Here is a 16250-nt window from a genome sequence, read left to right on the forward strand (position 1 = left end):
CAGGTGTAGGAACAAAAGAAATACAGCCTCTGGGACTCTCATGAGCCTGGACCCCCCGACTTTTGGGGTGGCTGGGGGTTGTCCAGTGTTCCAGGTGTGTGGCAGAGGCCAGACCCCTCAGGAAGCATTTTTCTTTTATTTTTTAAGGCTTTATTTATTTATTTATTTGACGGGGGTTGGGGGAGGAGACAGCGAGAGCCGGAACACAAGCCAGGAGAGTGGGAGAGGGAGCAGCAGGCTTCCCGCTGAGCAGGGAGCCCAACGTGGGACTTGATCCCAGGATCCTGGAACCATGACCTGAGCCAAAGGCAGACGCTTAATGACTGTGCCACACACGCGCTTCTCAGGAAGCATTTCTAATGCGAGCATGCATGTCTGGTGAATTACCTAGAGAGATCCAAGAGGAAAGGGATTGAGTTTCCAAAATTCTTATCAGTGCTGATTTCTTTTCTCCTTTTAAATAAATATGCTCTCCTATACCTGCCCTTACATACACAATTCTCTATTCTTTTTCTTAAAGAGGGTATCTACAGCTTATACAGCCCCATAAGACTTAGCTCTGGCCCCAGGAGTCACTACTGCGGTGATCAGAAGGTTTAGGGAGAGGCACACGGTGTCCTAATATCTGAAAACATGGGCTACAGAAGTTAATAGGCAGCCAAAGGGACGCCAGTGCCTCCCTCCCTTTTTCCCTCCCTGTGTCTTTCACAAGCTCGCTGTTCCAGACGCTGTCCTATGGGCCACAACTATCAGGTCCCTGCTCTCATGGATATTGTATCATAGTTGAGGCAACAGACAAGGAAGCAAAGCATAAATAATACATTTTGCGTAGCAGAGCAGGACTGGGAGATAGATACAAGAGAGCAAGTTGGGGGTGGGGGTTACTCTAGGTTAAGTGATCCCAGGAAGGCTTTTTAAAGAAGTGACATTTCAGCTGAGACCTGAGTGGTACACAGGAGCCAGTCCTGGAGATTGGAGGAGTGTTCCAGGCAGAGGGAGCAGCAAGCAAGGTTTTGAGATGAGAGGGGGCTTGGCAAGTATGAGGGACAGATGGTGGCTGGGGCAGCAGGGAAGCAGGTAGAGGAGGTAGAGCAGAGGGGAGAGGAGGAGCAGGAGGGGAGGGAGGGGGGGACAAGGAGGGGAAGGGGAAGGGGCGGAAGAGTGGAAAGGTCCGTGATGAAGCTGGAGCCCTAGGTGGTAACCACGTAATGGGCTCTGTTTGCCATGGTCGGAAGCTTAGATTTCATCCCAAATGTCACAGGACACCCTTGCAGGATCGCAAGGGTAGGACAGACGTTCGCACGGTGTTTATAAGCCCTTGAGGAGAAAAGAGTTGTTTGTAGGGTTCCCTGTGAACAAGGGGTGCCAAGTAACTCTATTTCCTTTCTTGTGATACTTAGGAAAGTAAGAGATTAAAGAAATTCTATGGTTATCGTGGATCATGTTCATGAAAGCGTTTAGTGAAATAATGTGATGAAATAAATGATAGGTAGTAAAACCTGGAGTAGACTTTATTGCTTTGCAGCAAATTTGCACCTGTTTGGGAACAGATTGAGGTCAAGACCCAGCTGAGTTCAGAGAATCTCAGCTTATCAAGGTTCTAGAGGGCTAGAGCTGGAGAGGAAAGCTAACACCTTTGATGATCGGATCTGAATAATAAAATAAAAATATGTGTATTTCCCTTTAAGACAAGTAATAAAGTATAGCTTTTAAAATTTCACTTTGTATGTCTGTCCATACCTAGTAAATTTCTACCTTACCTGGCATCTTAAAATAGCTATCTAGATTTTTATTTTTTATTTTTTTTTAAGAGAGAAAGTAGAAACAAACTTGATGTAAAAATATTCTTAGAGGGGCACCTGGGTAGCTCAGTCAGTTGAGCATCCGACTCTTGATTTAGGTTCAGGTTGTGATCTTAGGGCTGTGGGATTGAGCCCTGAGGGGGGCTCTGTGCTGGGCAGAGCCTGCTTGGGATTCTTTCTCTCCCTGTGCCCCTCTCTCCCTCTCTACTCATGCATGCGTGAGTGCTCAAGATTTCTTTCTTTAAAAAGAAAAAAAGAAGGAGACCCCAAGTGAGGCCAAAATGACACTGAATGAAGGCAATTTGTTTTTTAAGGACGGTACTTCTGGAATTGTAAAAGATAGTGTTGGATGGTGACAAGCAAGAGAAACCAGTTTGGCTAATGGATGCAAGACAGTCAGGCTGTGTGGTGGTTCCCCCGATGGAGGGAAGGTTGGAGCTGGGCTTGGCAGGATACGAAACTCAGCTGTGGCACAGGCAGCTCTAGCTACCAGGGTCCACGAAGAGTCCTACATAGGAACATCGTCTTTTTGGTGTTTCCGAAACCAGTTCTGAGAGGCCTGTCTTGGGGTGTGGCCTGCTCTTGGCCTGGCGAGGGTAGAGCGCCTCTGAGGATTGGTTTAACCCAGCGGACCCCGCAGGGGCAAGGTGATTCCTGCAGAGGAAGTTGGGCAGTACTCTGCCAAAGACAGCAAAATAAATCCTGAGAAGAGGAAAAAAAAAATTATAAGCATCCACAAACAAGTTTGATGTGGTGGCATCATCTACATTCTCTTTCTGCTTTCTCAGAATTTATTTACTTAGTGTGCATTTTAACTAGCAATCTGGGAACCCTGAACACTGTGGAAATTCATGTACATATCCTTGTAGAGTTCTCTCCGGAGACCTCCAGCTGTATGAAGGTGCAGGCCCATCAGGACGGGGCCTGGAGGCAGGGTTTTGATGTCCACAGTGACCCCTGGGCAGCTGCTTTGAGGGAGGACTGAAAGTCTGTTCTGTGGCCTACAAACACTTTTTAAAAGCAAATCATGGATTTTTGCTACATGTTCGAAGTCCTGAGAAGTTACACCCCTTATTGTATAGATGGAAGGCCGAGCCCCAGAGAGATGAAGAACCCTCTGGTCTGCTCTTCAGCCCAAATCCCAGCAGCGGCTCACATGACCTGCGTAACCTTAGGTGAGTCATTTCACCCACCTGATTGGCAAAATGCGTGTGATAGTCTCACCATTCTCATTCTGGGTCTGTTTTGAGGGATAATGGAACAGTCCTTGGCAGAATAAGTGCATACAATGTCAGCTGGTAGGTGGGGCCAGAGCCCAGGCAGCGGATGCCGTAGAATAGTTACAAAGAAAGGATTTTGAAATCAGACAGATCTGGTTTGCAAAACTGCCTCTGCCCCTTCCCTTACCAAGGGGGTGGAGTTGGTATTCTGGCAGGAGGTGCTGTGTGGTGGTGGTGGTGCTAACATGCAGCTCTGGGGGTAAAGCACTAGCCCAGCCCTTGGCCCTCAGGCACTGTCCATGGTGGTTTAGTCTTGCTTTCATTGCTGTTAGCTACTCTGGAGGTGTTCAGTGGTACAGTGTTATGAGAACTGAAAAATTAGTACAGGCTCTTTTACCTCCAGAGAAAGTACGCTCAGGGAGAATTTTCTGTGGTTTCTTCTTGCTCTGTAAAGACTAAAAGAAACAGTGCGATGGAGACAGTTTCGGAATTCCAAATGTCTCTGATTCGTTTGCCCCTTCTTTTCCTGAAGGAAGAAAACAAAAGGCAGAGGAACGTGGAGGGACCACTCCTGGGAGTAGGGCTGGCAGACTTTTTCTGTCGGGGGACAGAGAGCCAATACTCCAGTCCTTGCGTGCCGGATGGTCTGGGTCCCACGTACAGCACTACCTTCCCCGAGCGAAGGCAGCCACGGCTACTACAGAAGCCCATGAACACAGCTGTGTTCTGGCGACACTTCAGTGACGAAACAGGCACGGTTCAGATTCGACCCACTTTGGAAACGGAACAAGAAGGCTTGATGCCTCCTTGGGCGAGGCGTAGGTGGAGTCTCATATTTTAAAGATCACCTTCCTTGATAAACTATTGAAGAGAAAACCTCCGAAGGTGTTCAGAGCATCAGACATTTTCATCACAGTCTGGTCCTTCTCACCAAATTCAAGTGGGAGCTAATGGGTTTTCTGATTTTGGGCCCATTTGTGTGTGTGTGTGTGTGTGTGTGTGTGTGCGCGCGCGCGTTAGTGGGTCATTCCACTGTCTGTGTGGGGATCTTCAGTTCTAGGTCCTGACGATGAATTCCCAGCACACATCAGGATTTTCCATGCCCCGTCCATCGCCCCATGCCTCGGACCCTCCCTGGTGCAGGTCACCAGATGGGACCCTCAGCTGCTTTCCTATGGAGAGGTGTGATAGCCCAGTAATCCCCAAGCTTAGATCTTTTATCCTTTGTCACGACTGCAGGACGATGAGCCCTGCCAGTCCGGAGATGGTTACCTTTCAGAGGAGAGCGCTTCCTGAGCTCTCTAGGCCTGGCTGTGTCCAGATAGGAGCTTATTCTAGTCCCGGCTCTGTTGTGTTTGCTTAACATTTGGGCCTCTGCCAGGTAATTTGCCTATAAGCTATGCACAGAAGAAAGAAACCATCCATCTAAAGTATTCAGATTTTGGCCTTAATTAAAATGCAGAATAAATATGTAAAGGCTAAAGAGCATGAATTATAGATACGGAGGTTTCTATATTAAAATCGGTTCTCATCTATAGAGGCGCGTGTGTGTTTACGGCAGGGACGGAGAGTGTAGACAAGTGAACTGAAGGCAGGGTAGTTGTGACTGTGTGCTTAGCAAGCTGGGAAGCGGCACTATTGTCCGAGAATGCATCCTCTCCACCTTTCTCATTTCACTGCCTCTGCAGATTTTTTTTTTCCATCTCAGTTCTATAAAGGGCTAATCCTGACCCTTGTCATTTAAATTGCTCCACCAGGGGTAGAAAAGCTGCCCTCAGCCGCTTAAAAAGCCTCGCTCACCCGCTTCCAGGAGCAAAGCTCTTCTATTCATTGCTCCTCCTGGAAGTGGCTGGCTAGTGTGCAGATGGGCCCGGAGCTTTCAGGGGCTGAATAAGTCTTGGGTCTTAAACAAGACGGGGCCATAGCTCAGTCACCTTGAAAGTGGGAGGCTCCTGGCTTTTCCAGTAAGGGCTGCGGAGGGGGATGAAGGAGCCCCAAAGAGAGGAAATCAACCATCCAAGTCTGTGGTTGCCCTGTTAACAGGCAGGGTAGATTCAGGGAAAGAGTTCTGAGGTCCGGGTGACTGGGATGGTAATTTCATAATTGAAAATCTTTTTTACCGTTCACATCCTACAGATTAGTATTAATCAGGGGTTGCATCAACACATTGTTTTGAAGCACAGTGTTGGGAAGAATCACGCTGAGAATTCATCTGCATTACTCAAGAACTTTGAGATACAAATGAATTAAATGCAAAACCAACAATTTTGTTTTAATCAATATGCATGGAGGGAAGGTGGCTTTTTGTAACAGACAAAAACAGCCAGCCTTTCTCGAAAGCATCGAATCTTTTCAGGGCTTTAGTTTTCGAGAATGATGCTTTGAAAAATATCCCAATGCCTTGAATTGAAAAGGAAGCATTATCAGCCTGTATGTGTGACACTGAGTCCAGATTGTACTTGGGTGATTCCGCCAGGGTGATCTCTGGGCCATGCAGAGAGGCTGTTTGGGGTCACTCTGGCCTGAGTGAGAAGCTGGGGGGTATTTCCCGGGATTGGGAAGGATCTAGTGGCTGAGAAGCAGCTGCGCCTTCCCTCGGCCTCCCGCTACACCTGCCAACGCTGTGACAGTGATTGAAGACTACCGTCTTCTCACTTGGGCCATTTCGGGCAAGTCTTTGTGAAATGTACTGGAAGCCCCTGTTGTGGCTGCACATGAGAGAGGAAGAATGGAATCCACAAGGTACAAGTAGTAAATGAATAAAGCTCTGTTGTTATTATCATTTTTTTTTTTGAAGGTTTAAAGCAAAATTTCACAGTTGCCACATCAAGACACGCCGGAGAGCGTGTAGCATCCCTGAAGCTCTGAAACATGGAGCCAGCCCTGCTCCTCGAGCGGGACCGGGGAACGACTGCCCACAGTCCAAGCCTGGCCTGCGACCTGTTTTGTGTAAGACAGAGTTCTTGGGACACAGCCAGGCCACATACAGTGTGCTGTGGGATGCTTTGAAGCTACAGCGGCAGAGCTGAGTTGCTGTACAGAGACTGTACAGGTCGCCAAGTCTAAGGTACTTACCGCCTGGCCCGTTACAGAAAATGTTTGTGGGCCCCTGCACCAAACTATGGAAAATAAAAAATCCAACTGTTTTTTTAAAGATTACTTATTTATTTATTTGAGAGAGACAGAGAGGGAGAGCATGAGCAGAGAGACAGGGAGAAGCAGATGCCCCGCTGAGCAGGGAGCCCGACGAGGGGCTCGATCCTGGGACCCTGAGATCACGAGCTGAGCTGAAGGCAGATGCTCAACTGACTGAGCCACCCAAGAGGCCCTAAAATCTCACTTATTTTTGAAAATAACATCAGGAAGTAGATTTAGGGGGTTCCTCCTCTGCCCACCAAGCCTCCCACTCACCTGGTACTTCTGGTGGCCAGATTGGGGTCCAGCCTATTGGACCTCGTAATGCAGGTTGACGTGGTGATGTTTCAGCAGGGAAATGGACAGCAGCACTTTCCCCCCCTTTTTTTTCCTTTCCTTTCTCTCTTTCTCCCACTTTTTGAAGCCATATAACAGAAATCATGATGTGACAGGCAAACTCTTTGCTCATTATGAAATGATGAAGGTCAAGCTGCTCAAATCTTCTTTGCAAGTTAAACACCCGGTTAACTGAATTATGTCGGGAACTGGCCCCCGTTATCATGCTGACAAATAATTTGGCAGATCTCGCAAATAGAACTGTTTTGATTTACCTGTTCTGCTTCACACGTAACACCTTCTCCGTTTGTGTCTCTGGCTCCGCTGCTCATACCTTAAACAAGCCAGGAGGATTGAGACACTTGAAAGGCTGTCATCGACTGTCCCTATCATTGCTCCCCGTCCTTCCCCAGGAAGGCAGGGAATGTCAGGATTCTTGCAGGGTAATTACCATATCCACATGTCCCATATGGGACACCCCATAATTTTGCAGCAACAGAAACAAACAGCCACTTCTTGATTATGCCTCGGATGAACTGTGCTTACCGCATCTTAAACTTCAAAGCATTGAAAATTGCACCATCTCATAAACAAACCTATTTGGCAGGTTTTTTTTTTTTTTTTTTTTTAACCTGTCCATGAACAAACCTGCTCCTCCTTTCATTACAAGCCTTGGTGATTACAGAGCTTTGTTCCTTTTGTTTGCAATTTAGACTTATGTGATCTTCTAAAACACTTCCCCTTGGTTGAAGTTTTTTTTTTTTTTTTTTGAATCTGTAAAATGAAATCCCTAAAAAATAATAACCAGTAGAAGTATGTGCAAAATATATTGTATCTTTTGCATCCAGAAGAAACTACAGTTTTGATAACTTTAATTGGGTCCCTGAAGCAAAATTATTCTTGGAATAACCAAGGTATATATTTTTAAAACATGGCAGAATTTGGCCTTAGGAAATTTCTTTTAATTCTAATATATCAAAATTACTGGCTGTTTACAGAAGAACGGTTCTACTGGGGATTATCTACTTAAGATGTAATTGGGCACTAAGAATGAATCGCAAATATGGAGCAGACTTAAATTCAGGCAGAAGTGCTGGGGTCATTCGGGTTCTTCAGAGACTCGTTCCTTTCCTTATTTGTAGATTTCCATTCGCCTTTCCCCTTTCCTCCTCCTCGCATCGTTCGGGTGATCTTAAAGCCGTTTGTTTTGGTGGAACTAGCTTGGAAAGTTTCAAAGGGCTTCCCAGGTAGGAGGCTTGTCGTTAGGCACTTTAGCTGTGTCCAGGTGGGTGAGCAAAATTCCAGGCGCACGGCGACAGAGAGAGGCTTGCTGCCAAGAATTCACGCAATCCCGAACCCGCGAGAGTGAACCCGCGCGGTACCCATTCAGCATGACTTGAGTGAGGAGTCGGGGGGGGAACAAATTGCTTTCTGACTTGATAAAGAATGACCCTGCTATCCCACCTCACCCCCATTCAGAGGATTTCTACTTCCTGCCCGGTACGTCAGAGAAGTCCAGATTGGAGACTTCAGACTGGAAAGTCTCCCATGGAACCACCATTTCTCCTTGCGCCGGATTAGGAGACTTTGAGTTGCTGAGTCGTTGATGAGACAGACAGGTGGGGAGGAAGGTGGCAGCAGATGGAAGTCACCGTTCCCCATCCCGTTACTTCTGCTGGCTGTCTCCAGTGGCCAAGAGAGAGCCCTCGATTCTTGAAACTTGAGGTGATGGAACTTGTCAGTCATAGAATTTTAGCTTTTAATCTCTTGTTACCACATAGCCTTTGGTTTCCTTGTGGGACAATTATAGTATTGAGTATTGAGGATTGAGGATAATTTTAGGCACGTGCCTTGTGCTGTGGAAGCTGAGGGTCCAGACCTTCACACCCCCTGACCCCAAGACAGCCGGGATATCTCTGAAGTTGGGTTAACTCGATCATTCTTAACTGGGGGCAGTTCTGTCCTAGGGGACATTGGACGGTGTCTGGAGACAGCCTCTGGAGCAGGGAAAGGCCAGGGTGTGCCAAACACCCCACACAGCCCTGGACGGCCCTCCAAGCAGTTATCCAGCCCTGCGTGTCAACTGTGGTCGAGAAGTCCTGGGCTCACTTTTCTGGGACTTAGAATTCCAGGTCGGTCAAATAAGGAGAGGGCCCGATGGGAAGCCACTCATTCCAACAGCAGAGCCTACAGGTTCCTGTCCGAGCCTTTCGGCAACAGTACAGTGGCTTTACTTCCTGCCGCCTGCCCTCAGGCCTGCCCCATCTGAGCCCCCGTAAATTCTTGGAGCGCCTCCTCACTCCCTGGGCTGTTATACTTACAGTAAACTCAGTCTGAGTCCGTTTTCTTTGCTTGCAACCAAAACTGTAAATGGTTATCTCGTTGCTTTTAAAATTAGACATTTTTTTCCCTTAAAAATGGTAGAACCGCACCACCTTTTTTTCCCCTCCGGTGGCGTCTTACACAGACCTTCATTTTCTAATGTGGGGGAACATGGAGCTGGTCTGTCGAGGTCTCTGGGCTCCCTTCCACTTCATTCTGCATAACCGACTTCCCACACCAGTGCCTGAGAGGAGCGTAAGGTCTCTGGAAGCCCATTTATAACCACTGGTTATAGCACAGTGGGCACCTGTTACATTGGAACCTGAAGACAGACGTCATGAAACCAGCATCAGCCTTCATACCTTATTTGGAACGATTTTATATGACTTCTTGCCTAGTGACCAGTCAGATACCTGAAGGTGAGACTCACTTTTGGAAGCACAAAGCAAATGAGGAAAAGGTTCAGGACATTGGACCTGGTCTTTGGAGGGCCAGTCCTAGTTTGCGATGGTTTCCAAGATGGCCTTTCCCTCTCTTCCCAACACAAGCAGAGTAAGACTCAGCAGGAAGGTCTGAGTCCCAGAAAGGATCTAAACCTGGGGTCACAGCTTCCAATGCCCACAGTGCCAGGTAGGTACGTAAAGAGTCAGTTGGATAGCGGGTCTGCATGTTGGAGATGTAGGAATGTTCTGCTTCCGTGTCAGAAGTATTTGCCTCTCTTTCGCCTGGAAATGTGTGTTCCGTCTTAGTCTGTGTTTGCTCCTTCTTCTCACGAAAGACCTTAGTTATAAGAAGCAGCTTTCCACTGCGAGGAAAGAAAGAGTGTAAGCTTAATGATAAATGGCAGCCTGACCTCAGCGTTGAGTAATCCGGAGCAGTGGGGACTGCGGCTAACGGGCGGGCGAGTGCCCCACGTGAAGGGAGCGAGTGATGGCACGTGTTGTTGCTCCGGGGAGAATGGGAGTCCAGGGCAGCTAAAGCAGCTCATGTTTAAAGAGAAGCTGGAAATCTGAATTTTCAGGTGAATTCTCTGTGTTTAAAAAAATTATGAAGGAAAGAAAAACACATCTGTGGGTTGTATTTGATTTGTTCGACATCAGCTTGAGAATTCTGTGTTGTTGTTATTTTTAATCAAAGAAGGAGATGTTAAGAAAGTTCAGCATTGGGATCCCTGGCTTCCTTGTTTTCTCTCTCTCTCTATTCAGAAATCTGCTTCCAGGTTTGTCTTCCTGAGGATACGTCTTCTATCACCTTCTTTGCTGTAGTTCACACTGCCTCTGGCCTCCTGGGACTCACCCTGGGATTGGAGCTGTGGACAGCAGAGGATGGGTGAGGGACGTGCAGAGTCTGGAAGGGCATGGAGGAGGCATTTCTGGGAAATGGCCGTGTGAGCAGAGGGGAGGCAGGAAGAGCCAGAGGCCTGTATGGCCCCGGGTTGGCAGGAGGCAGGGGTTCACACATGGCACGAGACAGTCCGGACTGGTCCGGCTGAGGAAGGTCCCAGGGGAGCGTGGCTTCGCTGTGCCAGTGAAACGGGGCTGTGGAGGGTCTGAGCAGGTAGGAGAGGCGGAAAGCAGCATCTTAGGGGGGTTGATTTGTGTAGTGATGCGCAAGGTAGATGGGAGCAGGGGGAACGGGAATCTCTCAGGTGACGGCTGTGGACGGGAAAAGTAGAGCTGAGTGAAATGGGTAAAAAGAAGGAAAACCAGCTGAATTTGAAGATGCTGAGAATGAGGGGTTAAAAGAACAGGAATAATGAACATTTCTAGATTGTCAAGTGCAGCAGAGAAGCACACCGGTTCAGGCGTGGGTTTGAGTGATGTGGCACCTTTGGCGAGCTGGTGTCGTGGGCACGGCCTGTATCATCCCGATGTCTCCGTTTCCTGATCCATTAAGCAGAGAAAATAACAGTCTCAGCCTCACAGGCTTGTTTAAAGATGAAATCAGTTAATATTTGTCAAGACCCTGGGAAAATATCGAACAGGAAGCTGCACTATTAGGTGTGGGATTAACAAAGCGGGACCTTCTTCCTCTGCTGACCATTAGCTCCACACGCCTCATTCCCTTTCATTCGCACAGATAGTTCTGGAATTAGGTTGTGTGCCCTGGGTGGGGGGTCATGATCTTTTATTCCTGCTTTGCAGAGGAAAACACTCAAGCTCAGAGAGGTTAGGTGACTTTCCTGACATCACACAGTCACGGGCCCAGCTGGAAACGGAACCCAACCTGTAATCAGACCCGAGGCGACTTTCCTGAAGCAGCGGGTGCTTGAGGGCTGACAGTTTTCCCCAGGCCTGTCGTGGGACCGGGAAGTGGCTAGCGGCCCCCGTTGCTGGAAATGAAGCTACCTGTCTGCTGAGCGGCGCTGGTAAATGCTGGAAGCTGGTGGCCAGAACTGGAACTGGAATTCTCGCTCATTGGCTCCTGCAGCTGCCGATGGGGGAGCAGCAGAAAGGGAGCTGGTTTCCAGACGCAGCAATGGGGCAGCGACCTCCTTACACGGAGCAGGTTTCCCCTCGGGGGGCTCCTGCTCCTCCTGGCCTCAGTCTGTGATAAAAGATTTCCCGCCGCCGTTGTGTCCCCACATCAGAGAGAGTCTGGGCAGTCGCATCTGCTCTGCGCTTCCTTTCCCTTGCGTTCTGTCTCTGAAACAGTCACAGTTTTGTTCGGAGCGATCCATAATGTCCTTTCAAACCTATTAACAGCTCTGGGCTTTGTTTGTGTACATCAGAGAGAAGTGCAGCCCTCTGTCGCTAACGTGTCCTGACAGGTGGTGATGGTCACTCGCGGAGGGTTCAGGCTGCCTCCATTCAGATTCGGGCGTGCGTCCGTGTGTGTCTGAGAGCAGGTGCCCTTCCCCCTCATCAGTGTTTTCTCTCTCCTCCTGTTGAGCCACACACATGTGCACGCTTGCATGTGAGCACACACACACACGTGCACCCCAGCACCTCTTTGCTGTCGGTCAGTATTTCTCCCCGCGTGCTGAGCTTGATAACTAACAGAGAGTTTCTCCTGGCAATTTGACTTCTCACCAGAGGCACCCTGTATTTCGAAATTGTACAAAAGCCGTGTATATTCCATCTCACGCGGGCTCTCTGTGGGTTTCAAAGGTGGATTAACTTCACCAACGAGGTGGTCGATAGAACATAAACTATGAATGAGATTGTAATTTTGTGGTGGGTCCTGGAGACGTCAGTGCGTTGAAGGCAGCCTTCCTCTCCGCGGGTGGGTTGAGGAGTGGCCCTTTCCTCGTGTTTTACTGTTTCAGGGCAGCTCGGGGAGAAGCAAGAGAATTATGAATACAGTGAGAAAGCAGATTCTCAGAACCCACGGCCTTATTACATTTGGTGGGAAAAGAACACCCACGCAGGTGGATGCGGCTGCCCTGGAGCCCCTCTTCATAAGGCGGTGGGTTTGGGGTCAGGGTGCAAAAATGTAAGCCAGGGTTCCTGAGAAGCCATGCTTGCCCGCGGCTGTTGGGAGACGAAGGCCTTGGCTGCCATGTCGGGTCTGTGCTCATGCACGAAGCCCAGCGAACATCCCCCCCCCCACCCCGGTCCCCTCCTGACTGATTTTGTTAACAGCCCTTTATCGTGTCCTGTGGATTCGACATCCCAAATACGTCTGGTCTCCCTTGACTCCTGTCCACGGCCACGACTGCAGACTGAGCTGCTTCTCTCCCTGCACCCAGCAGCAGCGCCCCCGCTGGACTCCCTGCCCACTCTGGCGCACCCCGATCCACGGCCAAGGTGCCCATCTCACGGGGCGAATCTGGTCACATTTTAACCATCCTTCCAGCCTCCCTCCCAGCTTGGACAATTCATTAGCTCCGTCTTCCTTCTGGGGTAAAGGTGAGCAGTCTGGCTGGTCCCGGTCTCGTCGTGAGCAGTGACAGACCCCCTGACGCCTGCGTCTGCAGCCTGACCTCCTGCTTCCTCATCCTCAGTGGTCCCTTCTCATCCCCACCCCTTGCTCCCCCTCCCTCAAAGGGCTGTTCCCTCGAGCGGTAGCAGTGACACTGGTCACCCTGACACAAGTCTTGTTCCCCTGTCACATTCCCCCAGGACCACCCAGTGGGCCTTCAGAAATCACAACTGACCCATTCATCCAGCAGGTGTTTCCAGAGCACCTGCTCCGTGCTGGGGGCTGTTCTCGGTGCTGTGGTGGAACAGCAGGAAGACAACGGGCTTCCAGTCTCTCAGCGAAGGGGTCAGTGGCTGCGCGGTGTAATGTTAGGGGTGGTCAGTGACGTAGAAAATGAAGGGAGAGTGAGGACCAGGAGTCAGAGGAGGGGGATCCAGGGATCAAGGGACGGCTGCTTCTGGGGCCCACGACATTTCCTATGAGGATGTGACTTTTTTTTTTTTAAAAGATTTTATTTATTTCTTCGGCAGAGACAGATCACAAGTAGTCAGAGAGGCAGGCAGAGAGAGAGGAGGAAGCAGGCTCCCTGCTGAGCAGAGAGCCTGATGCGGGGCTCGGATCCCAGGACCCTGAGATCATGATCTGAGCCGAAGGCAGCGGCTTAACCCACTGAGCCACCCAGGCGCCCCGAGGATGTGACTTTTGAGCAAGACCTGAGTAAGTTGAGGAAGGGACCCCCGGGGTCCTCGAAGTCCCCAGGGAAGGCTTCCCCGACTGGACCCATCCCCTGCTGTCATCCGCACACAGGACCGTGTACTTCTTTGCATTCTTAGTCATAATTGGACATCCTGTACATTTTTTGTGCCATCTGTGTGATCAACATTTATCTCCTGAATCAAATTTTCGTTCCATGAGGGCACGGACTGCCATCTTTCCCTTTTCTCTTCACACCTTCTTATCCCCAGCATCCATACAGCATGCAGAGCAGGCTGAGTAATGCCACGTGAGTGAGCGGAGCTTCCTGTGAGGGGATCCCCCAACCCTGGCAATTCCTTCTCCCACCAGATCCTTGGAATTCCCTCTCTCACTGGATCCTTGGCACAATAAAGGCCTCTTGTGTAAGGTTGCAGAGCTCAGGTACCAGCCTGTCTCTGAGCATCCTGTCCTTCTGGGTTTTGGGTCATGGGATGGGGAGGGAGACGCCTTGAGACGGGAGATATGGAGGACCAGGCACGCGGGCAGGGCCAAGCAGAGCCAGGGATGGGGCTTCATGACTTCTCCAGGAGGTGGATATTGGAACTTCAGCGCTGCTGGTCCTTATGCCCAAGTCAGTGGCCGTTGAAGCACGCTCATCGTCACGTTCAAGTGGAAGAGCACCTGGCGTAGCAGCGCCCACGTCCCGTCTGTCTTTGTCAGGAACCCTAGCAGGCAGGTGTTCTTCCGAGGCCCGGGAGCAGGCTGTATTCTTTTCTTGGACATCGGCCCTGATGGTACTACAGAAGAGGCATCGGAAAGATCAGATCGGGAGACCCGACCCTTGAGGCTTGCCTGTCTTGCCCTTGGAATAAACCAAGAAAACAGGGAATCGTTAATTGTCGGGAGCCTGTTGCCCTGGGAGGGGTTCCGGGATGAAGAGGGGAAAATTTGAAGCATACCTCACCCTCTCGTCACATGCTCAAGACAACACCTATATTTTGAGACGTGCTGGTAACATTTCAGAGCAATTACCATAAATAGAACATCTACCAGGTTTCACTGCATTTACCTGTGACATTACACTAAGTGAATCTGCTGGAAGTGGGAGAATCATGCCTCATTGCAGATGCCGTTTGGCACTCCGGACAGCAAGCAGCTGGTTTGCTGGTTTAAAAGTGGAATGGAGGCCGCAGGGCATAAGCCTGGAAGTTTCGAGGCCGTCTTCCTGAGCTGCTGTTGAGTGCCTTGGGCTCCTGCCTGCTTAGCTGGGAGTCGGTCCTGTCCCAGCCCCAGACTGGTAACCTGGGAGGCACGACCCTGGAGGCTGGCGGCAAGGACCGGAACAGTACCCAGAATCTCAGATGTGCAGGAGCATAAAACATAAAGGTTTCTGGCTTGTTTAAAAAGTCAATTTTACCAGGGCTTGGGGAGAGGGAGAGGGAGGAGACTGAGTAGACGGAGCGCCGAGGTGGTCAGGGCAGTGGAACTACTCTTTGTGACCCTCGTGGCAGATGCATGTCATGGTACATTTGTCAAAGCGCAGCACCAGGAGCTCACCTTAATGTAACTTAGGGACTTTTGGCAATGATGATATACCCATGTAGGGTCATCGATTATAAAAATTGGACCATGCTGGTGTGGGATGTTGATAGTTGACAATGCTGTGTGTTTTGTGTGGGGGCAGGGAGTAGATGGGAACTTTCTGTACTTTCTGCTCAATTCTGCTGTGAACCTAAAACTGCTTTAAAAAAACTGTATTAAAAAATTAACTGACTAGAGCCCCCACTGTGTGCCAACATAGAGCTCCCAGGGAAGGTAGCTGTTAAGGAAATTGATTACATAATCTATTTGCAGGTGTAATAAGTGCCATGGAGGTAAAGCACTGGGGGTTATGGGTGGTTATAAAGAAGACCTAGTCTTGCAGATGGTCAGCATCACTTTCTCTGAAGAAGGGATATTTGAGTTGAAATCATCCCCATACACCAGCAAAATGCAGCAAATAAGACCAACGGAAATTATTGGTGATTAAAATAATTCAATAATTCGATTGAAATAATTCAATTGCTGATGGGATTGAAAAATTTAGAGTGTGGTAGCTTCAGGTTTGGCTTGATGCAGGTGCTTCATCAGTGTCATTAGATCTCTCCTCTTCTCCATTTCTAGCACTGTTTTCTTCCGTATGGGTTTTACCTTCATTCAGGGTCTGTTCTATGGTGGCACCTGCTGGCCTAGAGTCTTCTTGAGGGCCTTTTTCGTTGGGGAACCCTTAGTGTGAAGAGAGCTGATGTGAAAAGGAAATTCAGCAAATGTTTGTTGAACAAATAAAGGTACTTTTCTGCTTATATGACCTTTTGTGGGTGACATTGAGCACCTGTATCAAGCCATACCTGAAGCTAGGACTATGCATGGACTTTGCAATTCCATGAGCCAGTAAAAACTCTTTATTTTGTTGGTTTGATTGCTTGATAGTACTCTTAAGCAACTTCAACTGAAATATCACTTCTTCAGAGAAAGTTCCCTAAACACCCAATATGAAGTCTGGTTGACTTACACAGACATTTATAAACCCCTGGGCTTTTCATTAGTTTTCTTTTCTTCCTCTCTTCACATGTTGAAATCTGTTCCATTTGTGATGGGCTGAATTGTGTCCCCCCAATCCATATATTGAAGCCCTAACCCCTGTAGTGCCTCAGAATGTGACCATATTTGAGACAGGCTCTTTAACAAGGTAATTAAGGTAAAAGGAGGTCGTTGAATGACTGATATGACTGCTGTACCTGTAGGAAGGGGTGGTTAAGGACACAGACACAGAGAGAGGGCCGTGGGAGAATATGGGGGAAAGGTGGCCGTTTGGAGCAAAGGGGAGAGGCCTCAG

At 49.1% G+C, this 16250-nt stretch overlaps 1 protein-coding gene across 2 annotated transcripts in view; it reads left to right on the plus strand.

Annotated features, from left to right (window-relative positions):
* The window catches only part of CBLN4 (cerebellin 4 precursor), a 167213-nt gene that overhangs the window by 46157 nt on the left and 104806 nt on the right, over window positions 1-16250 (plus strand). For both annotated transcript variants that reach the window (XR_009357410.1, XR_009357409.1), the window contains exons 2-3: window positions 2885-2977; window positions 5820-6089. The gene's annotated coding sequence lies outside the window, so the exon portion shown is untranslated. The remainder of the gene's footprint in view (window positions 1-2884; window positions 2978-5819; window positions 6090-16250) is intronic.

Source organism: Mustela lutreola, chromosome 9, assembly GCF_030435805.1.
Source record: "Mustela lutreola isolate mMusLut2 chromosome 9, mMusLut2.pri, whole genome shotgun sequence".
NCBI lineage: Eukaryota > Metazoa > Chordata > Mammalia > Carnivora > Mustelidae > Mustela > Mustela lutreola.